This window comes from Homarus americanus, unplaced genomic scaffold (genome assembly GCF_018991925.1).
Source record: "Homarus americanus isolate GMGI-L3 unplaced genomic scaffold, GMGI_Hamer_2.0 scaffold8148, whole genome shotgun sequence".
In the NCBI taxonomy this organism is placed as follows: Eukaryota; Metazoa; Arthropoda; class Malacostraca; order Decapoda; family Nephropidae; genus Homarus; species Homarus americanus.
The window spans coordinates 555358-570373 of NW_024721643.1; the positions used below are offsets into that span (position 1 = coordinate 555358).

The 15016-nt window shown below is 41.8% G+C and overlaps 1 protein-coding gene across 1 annotated transcript in view; it reads right to left on the minus strand.

Moving 5' to 3' along the window:
• The window catches only part of LOC121861799 (calcium/calmodulin-dependent protein kinase type 1-like), a 65898-nt gene that overhangs the window by 39083 nt on the left and 11799 nt on the right, over window positions 1–15016 (minus strand). The gene's annotated exons all lie outside the window — the stretch shown is intronic.

Below are 15016 nucleotides of genomic sequence, written 5' to 3' on the forward strand. Positions count from 1 at the left end.
GTTCCCACAGTCACTTTTATGGTCTCAGTACACTTTTTAATGGTTAGTTCTACTTTGTTGACTTACTGACAATGTAAATAATATCTATAGAGCATTTAGTTATATACTGTAATATGTGGTTATGACCTCCTAAATGTCACTGTATATACATACTTCAAGCCTACAGTTATCTTAAATGACTGATCTGAATAAAACTGAGATTATTTTTTTTCCCCTGAATAAAAATTGATTGAACGGTATGTAAATTTAAGATATTTATTCAATGATTTATTACCACTACTGTCTTCAATGAGTTAAAATACTCCAAAAACATAACAGAGTAACAAACAAGAAAATATCATAGCATAAGTAGCTTTACCAAGGATACTGCATAAATGTTATTTCTATAAAAAAAAAAACTTCGACTTAATACGATTTTTCTAGAAACACATTTCTTTGTATTATTAACTTTTTTTCCTTTCATGTGCAGTGTCTTTGGTAAATGGACTTATGCTGCACCCCAACTATATACAGTACAGGGTATAATAAAAAAATTGGAAGTGGCTCCCTGGCTGCGACAACAAAGAAAAATACGAACTTATAACTTTATTTCAAGGTAAGTAATTTTCTTTTGTACTGAGCTAACCAAACTTTTTTTTAAATTCTATTATGGTTGGTTTGATTAGATTTTTAAATGTTTACCTTAAAAGCAAGTTTTACATTAGTATTCCTCATGTCAAACACATTATAACTATTTGTGTCGTCAAACCACAGATGTAAGAGCTATGACTAGGTTGAGCTTCACACTTGACTTATAGAGACAGTAACTTGGTAAGGGTAAGACCAATTAGTTCCACCTAATGATAAACCTAGGGATGGGGGTTTAGGAAGATAGGACCACACCCTTGTGATACAACCACACCTGTATCTCTATACCTTTGAGAATTTAGCAAATACCACCACGTTTTTCCTGTTAAAAAAATAGACCACAGCATCTATGGCATGGTAAAACCAATGTGTAATTTATGTAATAAGGCTTACACACACCAGTGATTTATTTTCATATACAGTGTGGCATACACAATCTGGGACCCATATGTTTGACAGACTATTTATACACTTTTTTAATGTATACAAAGAAGTTAGGGTACGGTTGAGGAACTTGAGAAAGGTCTCTAACACACACAACCCACATGCCTACCTCCCCCACCTTTTCAGACCCTTGCAACCCCCACTAAAATGTTTGCATAGTGAAAGTAAACCTAGGATTTTGAGTTAGCCATCTGCTCCACTATTACCGTAGTTTCTTATAGAATGGGATGAGATAATGCATATTATAATATTTTCAATCATTGTGCTGTACTGAGGAGACGCAACCGATGATGGAGGAATGTTTACATATTTATAAGTCTTCCTATGGAGGTCCAAAAGCTTAGAAAATCTGAGCCATAAAGATTTGAGATGAGTTCAACCTTGATTACTTTTGGAGATAACGAGAGACTCACTATTATGATTGGCAATGAATGCACAATGATGTAAAATACTGCATAAACTCCAAAAGAGGGATTAGTTTATAGTCAACAGCAAGCCAACTTCACTTTGTAACCAAGCGCTTTATCCGTGAAAGACTCTTCAACAAGGATTTCCCTCTCACTAAGCTACACTAATGAGTGATTACAGCTGCTGTACGCACAACAGCTAAGCGTTTTTCCTGGATTTCAATGCAACAAGTGAAGTATTATGTAATACACACTACCTGCCAGTGCACCTCCAATCACTGTTTATGGAAATTCGACACAAGAAAAAAGACCAACATAAAGCCACTTTTAAAAAGAGGGTTGAACATTTGTTTAATGAACACCAGGGTGCTACTGTATCTCACAACTTAACCAAATTTAAAGGAAATTAATACACTATGCTATTATATTGACGCTCTTTACGGACAAATGAACTTACAATGAAAATGGAGTTCAAACTGAAGCCCTAAAATCACCAATACAGTATAGCACTATATGCAGCCCCCCTTTTCAAAACTGGGTTAGTAATTATGAACACTATTCCCCATCTTGGGTTAAGGTGGTCAGAACCCATCCCTTGGTTTTTTGTTTTTAAACTTGAAGTACTGGATGGTCAGGGTAAACAAACAGAGTCTAGTTCCTACATCTAGGGAGCCACTGATAATGTTTGTGTAGCCTTTAAAATAAAAATTACACCGGTGTTTGTTAAGAAAAGTGTCGGCTGCTTAAAAAAAAAACTGACAAGAAAAATATCATTTTTCTCTTTTTTTTTTTTAATTTCAATTAAAAATACATAACTGGAAAAGTCAAGGATTTTAATCACAAACACTGAAAATTTTAATTCAATTCATTAGTGAGATAATTTTTTGTCAGATAATTCAATGAAGCAGACGTGACGGGTATTAACAAGCACCAACACATCTTAATACAATAACAAGTTCAGAGCTTCACTACTTGTACATCAGTCTATAACAACACACAAAACTAAATCTCTACGTTGTGAATAAGTGATATGGACGAATAATATCAAGTGTGATTAATAGACACCATGACCTCGATTTAATGTACAACACCATGAACCAGCGGCGTACACGAGGCTTTGTCAGGCAAGTTGGAGAGGGGGTTGGGAGGGCTTAAGCAACTAAAATAACAACATAATGGTAAAATAATGGTAATCTAAGTTCAACACTGACATTTATTCGCCGGTGAAGTGGGTCATAATATGGAGATTAAGCAGAAAATACTAGTAATTACATTTTTTTTCTTTCATTTCCATCACCAAACCAAACAACCCTCCTTCCACTGCTGCTCTTGTACATGTACAGTCCCCTTCACTAGTGCATTTACTGGGGCTCATTAGGAAACTAGCAATAGTAAACTTGCTATATAATCAAATTAAAACAATATTAAAAACAAACTTGAAAGATAATGATTTGCGAATTTTTTATATGAGGAGCCCCTGTAAACACACTAGTGAGGGGAACTGTACAATGAGGAGAGTGCCAACTCCTAGGGCCAATACAGACCTGCACTCAACAGCTGTTCTGGAGACTTACATCACAAAACTATGCCTACGTTAAAATCTACACCACACACTAAGCTAACACTACGATACACCTATGATGGCATTGCTTAAAGTATCGCCAAAGACGGGTTCATATCTCATGTTTTGTCTTTTTTTTTTTTTAAATTTGGGGTTCAACACAGAGGTTTTGTTAAACTATTGTTTGTTGTAATTTTGTCAGGACTTGTAACAGATTCAAGTAGAAATGTAGTTTCCTATTTCTCCTACAGTTATGTAATAATAATAATGCTAATTTTTATTTATATACATTTTCCAGCCTCTCCACCTTATATAATAATAATAATAATAATAATAATAATAATAATAATAATAATAAATAACAAGTTCACAATTTACCAAACCATCAGTATAATCATTAAGGGAAAACAAAAGTTGGAGTTCTTAACCTTCACATGATCCACCTTCTTCTAATCTACGGTTTAAATATTTCCCTGCGCTTCAGCAACTAAGATTTTTCAACCACCAACTACTACTTCAGAACACAAGGTGACGTCCGTGGTAATCTTAGCCATGACAGTCATTGCTCTAAATAACTATGGGATTCTTTTCACTTTGTTTATCTGGTGAATAACTACTGCATTGTTCCTCCCTTTAATGAAGTGAGTATTTACAAAGCCGTTTCTGTTTACAACCTACCTCCATTCTTTCCCGTTAATTACTGCTCCCTTCATTGTGCTCTGCAGCTTCTCATTTGTTGGGACACGATAGACTGATCACCCCTGGACTTTCTTTTGTGTATGTTTACGCACCCGAGAGCCCACCAGTGTCAAGGTTTATAAATATGTGGGAACTAAACAGATTATCTGGTCGGTCAGCTGTCGCCCGTGACGTCATCAGACTGCCATGTGATCTATGACGTTACGTGCGACCCCTTTATAATGTCCAGTTGCACAATATATATATTTGTTCTCATAATTCTCTCCTGTCCATCGTTTTCTTTCATACTGTAGTGTGTATGTGAAGTTGGATAATAATTTGTTCTATACATCTACAGTCATCAACACGACTTGGGTTCATTCTCAAATGGAGGAGGAAGAGGGAGAAGAGGAGGAAAAAGAGGACATGGAGGAGGAAAGAGGTCACGGAGGAGGAGGAAGAAGAGGAGGTCACGGAGGAGGAGGAGGAAGAAGAGGAGGTCACGGAGGAGGAGGAGGAAGAAGAGGAGGAGGTCACGGAGGAGGAGGAGGAGAGGTGGTATGGTACAGGAAACAATATCAACTTACTAGCGATCAGTCAAGCGAAGAATTCCTTTTACCCGTGAAATCTAATTGTAGAGGGCGAGGGTGTGAGTATGGTGTGGCCATGTGTGTGTATGGTGTGGTGTGTGTGGTGCGGTGTGGTGTGGTGTGAGTATGGTGTGGCCATGTGTGTGTGTGTGGTGTGGTGTGTGGTGTGTGTGGTGTGTGTGTGTGTGTGGTGGTGTGTGGTGTGGTGTGTGTGGTGGTGTGGTGTGGTGTGTGTGTGTGTGTGTGTGTGGTGTGGGTGGTGTGTGGTGTGTGTGTGTGTGTGTGGTGGTGTGTGTGTGTGTGGTGTGGTGTGGTGTGTGGTGTGGTGGTGTGTGTGTGTGTGTGTGTGTGTGTGTGTGGTGTGTGTGGTGTGGTGGTGGGTGTGGTGGGTATGGTGTGAGTATGGTGTACATGTGTGTGTGTGTGTGTGTGGTGTGGTGTGTGTGTGTGTGTGTGGTGTGTGTGTGTGTGTGGTGTGGTGTGTGGTGTGGTGTGTGTGGTGTGTGGTGTGTGTGTGTGGTGGTTCAAGTAATAATATATTGTACAGGTAATGGTGATAGTGGTAACTGTCATGGTGGTAGGGGTGGTCATAGTGGTAACTATGGTCATGGTAGGTGGTAATGGTGGTTAGGTGATAATGGTGGTAATGGTGGTAGGGGTGATAATGGTGGTAATGGTGGGGTGGTAGGTGTAGTGGTAGGGGTGGTAGTGGTAGGGGTGGTATTAGTGGTAGGGGTGGTAATGGTGGTAGGAATGGTAGGGGTGGTTGGTAATGGTGGTGGTAATAGTGGTAGGGGTGGTAATAGTGGTAGGGGTGTGGTAGGGTGGGTAATAGGGGTGGTAATGGTAGGTGGAGTAATGGTGGTGGATTTGTGGTAGGGGTGATAATGGTGGTAATGGTGGGGTGATAATGGTGGTAATGGTGGTAGGGGTGTGTAATGGTGGTAGGGGTGATAATGGTGGTGGTGGTAATGGTGGGGTGGTAATGGTAGGGGTGATAATGGTGGTAATGGTGGTGGTGTAATGGTGGATGGTGGGTGGTAGGGTGGGGGTGATAATGGTGGTAGGGGTGGTAATAGTGTAGGGGTGGTGGGAGGTGGGAAGGAGGGAAGAGTAAGGTGTGGAGGAGGGAGGCAGAGGTCGTGAGGGGAAGAGGGGGTGAGGGGGGAATAGGGGGTGAGGGGGGGAATAGGGGGGTGAGGGGGAAGAAGGCGGGGGGGAGGAGATGCCGGATGTCCACAACTTTAGAATTGATTTTTCTGAGGAGGAGGTTCTCCTCTACCTTTACCACCTCCCACACCCACAGAGAGCCACCTCCCACACGTTCCCATCAACAAGGACTGTATTAAGCTGATCAACTCTACGGTGTTATGCATCCATAGTTCACTTAGTGTGTTGGAGTGTTAGCCCTTGAGACTCGAGCTAGAAAGGGTTGGAGCAGGATGTGTTTAATTACGGCAATAAAATGTATCAAAAACCTAACCTAACCTGTCTTGCTACACTACACTACACTGTGAGAAATGGCTACACTTGGAATGATCGACCCTGTTTTAAGGTGTTCCGAGTTCTGGCTGTCTCGAGGTGTTCTGAGTTCTGGTTTAAGGTGTTCTGAGTACTGTGTCGATGTTTTCCGACCTCTGTGTCAACGCCAAACTTCTCACACCAGTCTCGCTCATCTTGCCTTCCAGACACCTTAACTTACATTGAAACCACTCTATCATACCTACCCACCACCCTATAGCCCTACCCACCACCCTATCCTGCCTACCCACCACCCTATCCTACCTATCCACCACCCTACACCCCTATACACAATGACCTCAGGGCGGGTATCAGTCCCCCAGTACCAACTTGTCGTGCGCTTCGGCCCTAAAACGTTAACCAAACTGTCCCCTTTAAACACACAGTCCAGTGCACAACAATCCACTTTCCAACCAACTCCCTCTCCTCCCCTACCTTACCTAACACAGAAACAACCTAACAAACAAACAAACACCACCCTATGCAATAAATACACACTACTTAGTAAACAGATAAATATGTAAACAGAACATTACCTGACACAAAAGTAAACAAACCCTAACACATTAAACAAAAACAACCTACTGGCACACACGTGAGTAAACAAACACTAACAAACAACATACTGATACACACACGTGAGTAAACAAACACTAACAAACAACATACTGATACACACACGTGAGTAAACAAACACTAACAAACAACATACTGATACACACACGTGAGTAAACAAACACTAACAAACAACATACTGATACACACACGTGAGTAAACAAACACATTAAACCAAACAAACACAACTGACACACACATAGGTAAACAGACCTCCCCGTCCACAACACACTCACCTGACTCATCTATCTTACCTCCAATCTCTCCTTCTTCCCCTCACTTCCCCTCACCTCTCCTGTTCTCTCACCCGCCTACTTCCCTCACCTCTCTTCCCCCTTCACTCCGTCCCTCGCCCAATACCCTGCGGCGTCATGTTCCATCTCCCTTAAAGAAAATCCAAACTCCCCCTTTTTTTTGTACATTATGTAAGCATTAACTCCCCTATCTCCTCTCTTCACCTTTTCCCTCCTCTACCTTCACCTCCCTGGGTCACCATATTTGACCTCTAACCTTCCTCCGTCTCTATATGACCCTATCCAAGACGCTAAGGTGTGTGTAAAAGAGAGAGAGAGAGAGAGAGAGAGAGAGAGAGAGAGAGAGAGAGAGAGAGAGAGAGAGAGAGAGAGAGAGAGAGAGAGAGAGAGAGAGAGAGAGAGAGAGAGAGAGAGAGAGAGAGAGAGAGAGAGAGAGAGAGAGAGAGAGAGAGAGAGAGAGAGAGAGAGAGAGAGAGAGAGAGAGAGAGAGAGAGAGAGAGAGAGAGAGAGAGAGAGAGAGAGAGAGAGAGAGAGAGAGAGAGAGAGAGAGAGAGAGAGAGAGAGAGACCAACGCACTGTGTTGTGTTACATCATGAATACCAAACCAGCCAGCGCACGCGCGCGCACACACACGCACACACACACACACACACACACACACACACACACACACACACACACACACACACACACACACACACACACACACACCTGGTGCCAGGCTGGAGACGCCATAGGAAACCTGAAACCCATTAAAATTTTTGAATAATAAAACTTAAAAAGAAAAATAAAGAATTATAGTCGTGAGGAAGGTTCTAGTTTAGTGTTATATTACCCATTGTCCAAGTCCTCTTTCATCCCTCTGCCCCTCACTTCCAAGACCCCTTCATACACCTGATCCAGTGTGTTGTACCCGGGTGAAAATAACTCCACTGTCCAAGGAGTGAACACTTGTGGGGACCAGGATGTTTAATACCTACTCTAGTGTTTAATGTTCCTTATATACTCTTATTGTGTCGTGTTATTCTTGCCGGCATCTTTACATGTTTAAAAATAAGAGAGAGAACTTATGTCTGCTGTAGAATCCATACCTGGAGTCTGGTAGAACAACACATCATACTTGGGAGCCAAACAACACTGTATGGGCGTAATGTATTTGTTACCTGTGCATATAAACATAGACATACGTGTATATACATAAAACTTGGCTGTCTTGTTATGATAAATTCTAGAATAAAGTGAATAAAGAATTATTTGAAGATGAGGACGACCATCCGCCTGTACCAGCAGCGCCGGGTAGTGTCACCAGAGAGGATGTTTACATGCCATGGGCGGGAGGGTCAGGTGGCACCATCACCCGTGGCTGGGAAACACTTGTACACAACCCACCCTCCTGCTGACGAGTTTAAGCAATGCCATCGTGATGAGTGACAAACTAAAATCAGGAGTTGAGAGCGCCGGGGTGCAAGACAACATGCTGTTATGGCAGGTTTTGCACCGCTGGTCAGCCCCCCCTCAGTCCTCATCACCTGTCTCCTCCTCCTCCTCACTGCCTCAGCCAATCAGTAGTCGCCTCAATGCTTCTGTTCAATGGCACGGCACTAAGGTAATCAGTGCCCGCCTCAAAGCCCTTACTGATTGGTTATTTGTCACCCCAATCTGTGGTCGACTCGAGATCCCTCTCGAATGATTGAATGAACCATGCAAAGGCTCTAGCTGATTGGCTGCCAGTCTGGCTAATCAGTGGTGATCTTAAATCTACTGCTAGATAAACTACGGTGTGACCGCCTGAATGGCCCTCTTGAATGGTTGGCCAGCAACTGAACTAGTCAGATGCTGCCTCAAGCTGCCTGCTGACTCCCTGACCTAAGCCAATTACCAACTGTCTTGAGGCTCTGGCTGGTTGACTGGCAGATAAGCCAAACAGTATATAATTGGTTAATAATAAAAGCCAATCAGGTTGGCTGTATGTGAGGATGACAGCCGCAGGTGATGAAGACTGCACGAGAGGCTAAAGGGCGGTGGTCATGCGTGAACCCCGCCCCGCCCCGCCCTGCCCTGCCCCGCCCGGGACCTGCTGTCCTACTGTGCCCACTACCCAAACATCACCACGGCGACCCTCCACAGTACAGTTAAACACATGTGTACATAAAGTCCTACAAAGACGGAGAATGGGAAAAAACTGTATATCAAGATGAGTACAAATGAGGCGGTGCGACCTGTGTGTGTGTCGCAGCTAGGGAGAGGGGGTGTAGTGTGAGGACCTCGCCACCAGCCTTAACAACCGTCCATCCTAAAACTTCTTCCATTTATTCGTGTCAAAATACACAACTGAACATTTGAGAAAATGTCCTGAAATGTGTGGACAACACTGCTGGTGATGGCAGGAAGTATAGTTGAACATGGAGAGTGTCAAGACTAGTCGAGTATGGATCAATACATGATGTAATAATGTGCAGGGAGGGAGGGGCGTGGTGTGGGTGGCGGCTCCACCCACCCACAACTCCCCGACAGAGGCAGCGCTCACAACCAACAACAATGTTACACTTTGATAAATAAACACAAAGAGGAATCCACTGAAGGAGACAGAGCAAATCTCAAGGCAGCGGGAGCCAGGGGCGCGCCCACACCACCCAGGTTTCATGAACCCCACATTCTTCGCCCACACCACCATCGCCCCACACCTCCATCCATCACCACCACACCCTCCTCTTGTGGGACAAAACTTCACAGACTCACACAAATATGTTCACCCGAACTATTGACGTTATTAACAAAAGTACTTTTTTCTTTTTTACACACCACCACCATATTAAAGAGGCACGAGGGAAACACACATCAGAGGCGTCACTCACACTCTACTTCCAAAACCTTCGAAAAATCATAAACATTAGGAAGAGATATTAAAGCCTGCCTCCAGTAGCGTCTACAAGATGAACTGAACACTTGTCTTAACCTTCCTCAAACTGCCTTGTAAACGCATGGACTTACAACTTAAAATAATTAATAACAAAACGACAAGAGAAGGACTTTCCACAGTACCGGGAAGTTCGGGTGAAGGAGGCAGGTGGTGGGGAGTCAACGCCGTGGTTCTCGCTCGCTCAAACAAATTATACGGCCATAGTTTTACCTTGAACATACGTAACTACGGCCATCACTTAATACGCCCTGACGCACAAACACACGTCACTGCTATCTGCTTCTGAGAGACACAGTTGAAGGTAGACGAATTTGAACATGGGCGTTTAATATACCAGAGACAGGATATGACCACAGCAAAATCAAGAGTCCAGAGGAGTCTAATATAACAGCATTCATCATCATCAGCCTATATTATTCTGTCGCCACTGAGTCACCTGCAGGACACACCAGGTCACTGCAGGACACACCAGGTCACTGCAGGACACACCAGGCCACTGCAGGACACATCAGGTCACTGCAGGACACACCAGGTCACTGCAGGACACACCAGGTCACTGCAGGACACACCAGGCCACTGCAGGACACACCAGGTCACTGCAAGACACACCAGGTCACTGCAGGACACACCAGGTCACTGCAGGACACACAGGGTCACTGCAGGACACACCGGGTCACTGCAGGACACACCGGGTCACTGCAGGACACACCAGGTCACTGCAGGACACACCAGGTCACTGCAGGACACACCAGGTCACTGCAGGACACACCAGGTCACTGCACACCAGGTCACTGCACACCAGGTCACTGCAGGACCCAGGTCACTGCAGGACACACCAGGTCACTGCAGGACACACCAGATCACTGCAGGACACACCAGGTCACTGCAGGACACACTCAGGTCACTGCAGGACACACCATGTCACTGCAGGACACACAGGGTCACTGCAGGACAGGTCACTGCAGGACACACAGGTCACTGCAGGACACACTCACTGCAGGACACACCAGGTCACTGCAGGACAGGTCACTGCACACACCAGGTCACTGCAGGACACACCAGGTCACTGCAGGACACACCAGGTCACTGCAGGACACACCAGATCACTGCAGGACACACCAGGTCACTGCAAGACACACCAGGTCACTGCAGGACACACCAGGTCACTGCAGGACACACCAGGTCACTGCAGGACACACCAGGTCACTGCAGAACACACCAGGTCACTGCAGGACACACCAGGTCACTGCAGAACACACCAGGTCACTGCAGGACACACCAGGTCACTGCAGGACACACCAGGTCACTGCAGAACACACCAGGTCACTGCAGAACACACCAGGTCACTGCAGAACACACCAGGTCACTGCAGGACACACCAGGTCACTGCAGAACACACCAGGTCACTGCAGGACACACCAGGTCACTGCAGGACACACCAGGTCACTGCAGGACACACATAAAGACTGCTAAGAGGTGAAAGTCTTAGTACTCCGGCAATACCAACACACAGTACTGTACACAAAGGAATAATCTAATTGAGAGAACCGTAACTGGTTGGGGGAAATAAAGTACTGCACCACCTTTACTGAGACACCCACGGTTGGGAAATAAGTAATGACGTAGATGGGAAATAATTAATAAGAGATTAGGACAAAATTTCCCTGAATACTTGGTAATATCTGGTAACTACTTCTGGCCCCTGTATATGATTAGTTTATATCTAATTGCGCTACTTTTTATCACTAATTACGCTACTTTTCACCACTAAATATGTTCCTTTTTATCACTAATTACGCTACTTTTCACCACTAAATATGTTCCTTTTTATCACTAATTACGCTACTTTTCAGCACTAAATATGTTCCTTTTTATCACTAATTACGCTACTTTTCACCACTAAATATGTTCCTTTTTATCACTAATTATGCTACTTTTCACCACTAAATACGTTCCTTTTTATCACTAATTACGCTACTTTTCACCACTAAATATGTAAATTTTTATCACTAATTACGCTACTTTTCACCACTAAATATGTTAATTTTTATCACTAATTACGCTACTTTTCACCACTAAATATGTTAATTTTTATCACTAATTACGCTACTTTTCACCACTAAATATATTACTTTTTATCACTAATTACACTACTTTTCATCACCTGTTTTGTCGGAATTACAGAATGGGAAAAAATACTCCTTAATACAAAAATAAACTAAGAAACTACATTAAAATCACAATCACCTAACGATCCTCAAGAAATTAAATACCTCATATTACAAAGTGTCCAGGGAATTTTGTGCTCAGCTGTACAAGGATATGAAACACGTACAGTCGTTGAAGATTATGATGCTGGGGGAATATACGCAGTTAGGAATGATGCGACAGAAATAAGGTTGACGAAACACGTGGTTGAGAAATATATATACTATAAAAAAATTAGTAGACAAAAAGATTGAGAAATACGTATTCGAGAAACAACGTTACTTAGGAAATTAAAATAATGCCAGATATAAGATTGGGAAATAGAGTACGTGGTTTAATTGGGGAATATACAAGCTTAATTGGGAAATAAACCAATAAACTGCATAATTAAAAATGAAGTGGCTACTCAGCTGGTAATTCCCGGTCGGGTAGCTTGATGACTTACTTCACCGCGATTGGTTTCCCGGCGAAGTAGTCTCCAGGCAGCCCGGCGAAGTAACCACTTGGAGAAGAATCAGATGAAAAGGTGCGTGGTTATGAGACAAATTTACATACAAGTAGAGGTCCATAGGGGGAAGGGGTGAGATTTCAAGACATGCCGGGGTTGTAGTGAGGAGGGGCATGTAGGCCTAGTGAGAAGGGGCGTGTAGGCCTAGCAGGAGGGTCTCAGGCTTACTAGGCACACTGAAGTATTATTATTACCTGTATTATTATTATTATTATTATTATTATTCTCCTCATAGTTCCCTACCAAGAATATTTCCTTCCTAATGAGGGTTTCTGTACTGTATTCTTATAACTGTATATTTTGTAGAATCTTCAAAACAGATTACAAATATAACAGACAGTAAAGATCTGATAACATCCCTACCGATGATAACAATCTACGTGGCTATCGTAAGAATTATCTAATAACTCATCCGTATGTATTGTTTACAAGCTTTCTAAAAAATATTCCAAAATATCGAAAAAGAAAAAACTAATGAGAATAATTTTGATGAAAGTAACAAAATATAATAAAAAAATATATTGTCAAAGTCTTCACACTACAATATTAATAAAAACTTAAAAATTATCCTTATCAAATTTTTTCCAATTACTTTTATGTTTTCCAAAAGGTTCAACTTGTTAAAATAATTAAGAATATATAAAACCAATGATACTTTCTCAAACTTTCTCTTCAAAAACAAAAAATATATACCATAAAAACTATTGTAAGATATAATTTATTAAACTTTGAACATTTTGTAATATTTAAAAAAATCTTCCCTTGCAAAAATATAATTGACCACAATATCCGTCGTTTCACCTAACCTAACCATAAAAATATGTATTAGCAGCAAGATCATAAAACTTCTTAAATATTTATATAAGTATTTTCTTGTAAAACAACAATAATTATCAATAAAAAAAATAATAAAAGAACCATAAGTCGCCCTAATTAATCTTCACAAAAACATTTAATTATATATTATCATATTTCCTAAAGTTCCGATAAAAAATATACCGTAATCCCCCAAAAAGTTAAAACCCCTGTAATATACTTTGTAACATCATTAAAAAATATTAAGTTCTTTACCAAAAGTTTCCTCCTGTAAAACCCTCCAAAAGTTTCCCTAATATTCTCCAAAAGCTCTTCTATAATATTCTCCTAAAGTTTCTCCATATGTTAATAAGGAAACAGGTTATGAAAGAGACGGTAGACTAACACTCACTCACCGTCCGTCTGCAGGTAAAGGTATAAAATTTAATTGATTTTTTTCACAAGTCTAGGCACTCTATTAGACACACTCACAATAAAGGTTGAACAACATGCAGTAATAGATGGTAAGCACAACATATAACCTCGGAAGCGTTGTTGTTGTGGAGGTGTTACTACAACTTGGTGCCACACTTATAAAAAATGGTTCATATGTTTTATTAACTATTCAGATTAATCTATGAATATTCAGGGAAATTTATTCCTTCATTTAACATTATTCATCGAAATACTGATTCCTAACATTATCTTATTTATCACAAAAAGTAATAACATCATCAAACACAAATGTTGTGCCATCAAACACATTCTGGCAAAAACAAAATGATTCAGTCCAGGTAGCAATACAATGTGGCTTCCAGAATATTATAGAGAAACTTGAGGAGAAAATAAAAACTCACTAAAGCATATTAACATTAAAAGGAGAAAATGTTGAACATGCAAATTTGCCATAAAATGGCTGGAGCAGTGCGTATCATGCCAAGGTGAAGAGGTAGTAATAATAATAATAATAATAATAATAATAATAATAATAATAATAATAATAATAATAATAATAATAATAGTAGTAGTAGTAGTAGTAGTAGTAATAGTAATAATAATAGTAGTAGTAGTAGTAGTAATAGTAATCCCAAATGTGTTGGAGCATTACAGGCAGCGGATGAGAGAGAGCGGATGCACAGAGGTAAACAAAGATCGGCTCCCGGGCGAGGCAAAGCGGGGCCGTGTGACGGTCGGGGCGGTGTGGGGCGGCTGTGGTGTGGGCGAGCGAGCTGGCCCTTAGTGTGGGGTGGCCAGCCAGGCCTTAAGCCTTAATAGTGTGGGCGAGCGGGCCTTAGCTGACGGTTTTGTATTACGTCATAAGTAGAGCAGCAAGAGTTAAGTCAGGGCTGCCAACACAACTGAAGATAACAAATCAAGAGCTGCCAACAGGACCAATTGGAAGATAAAACTCTGCGTCACGATGCACTAACAAGCTCTCGTGTGCAGAGCCATTACTTACAATTCCATTATCAAATAGACATTGAGATTATCTTCAAACGTTTCTAAGAGCTGAACTATGTTGGGATGCGTTAGCCTGGAATACAGAAGAATAAAGCAAGGTGAGAACACGACGAATGATCCTATCAAAGGTGGGCTGTAATTGTTGGATTTTCGGCGAGACCGTTTAGGACAGTAAAATGGAACACCAGGTGAGCTGAGGTGACGTTACAGGCAACACCAATCACTACTGTGTCTCATACTCAAGATCCTTCAACGTGTTAGGCAAATTTTACATCAATATAAAAGAGAAACGTTTGAAAGACATTCCATTCTACTGTCCACATAGTTCCCTCCAAAAGTAATGTAAAAAAATAAAAAAAATAAAAAAAAATACCAAGAGGGTGAGGGTTGTTCCCCCAGCGTGACGCGCGGTGTGCCACATGTTGCA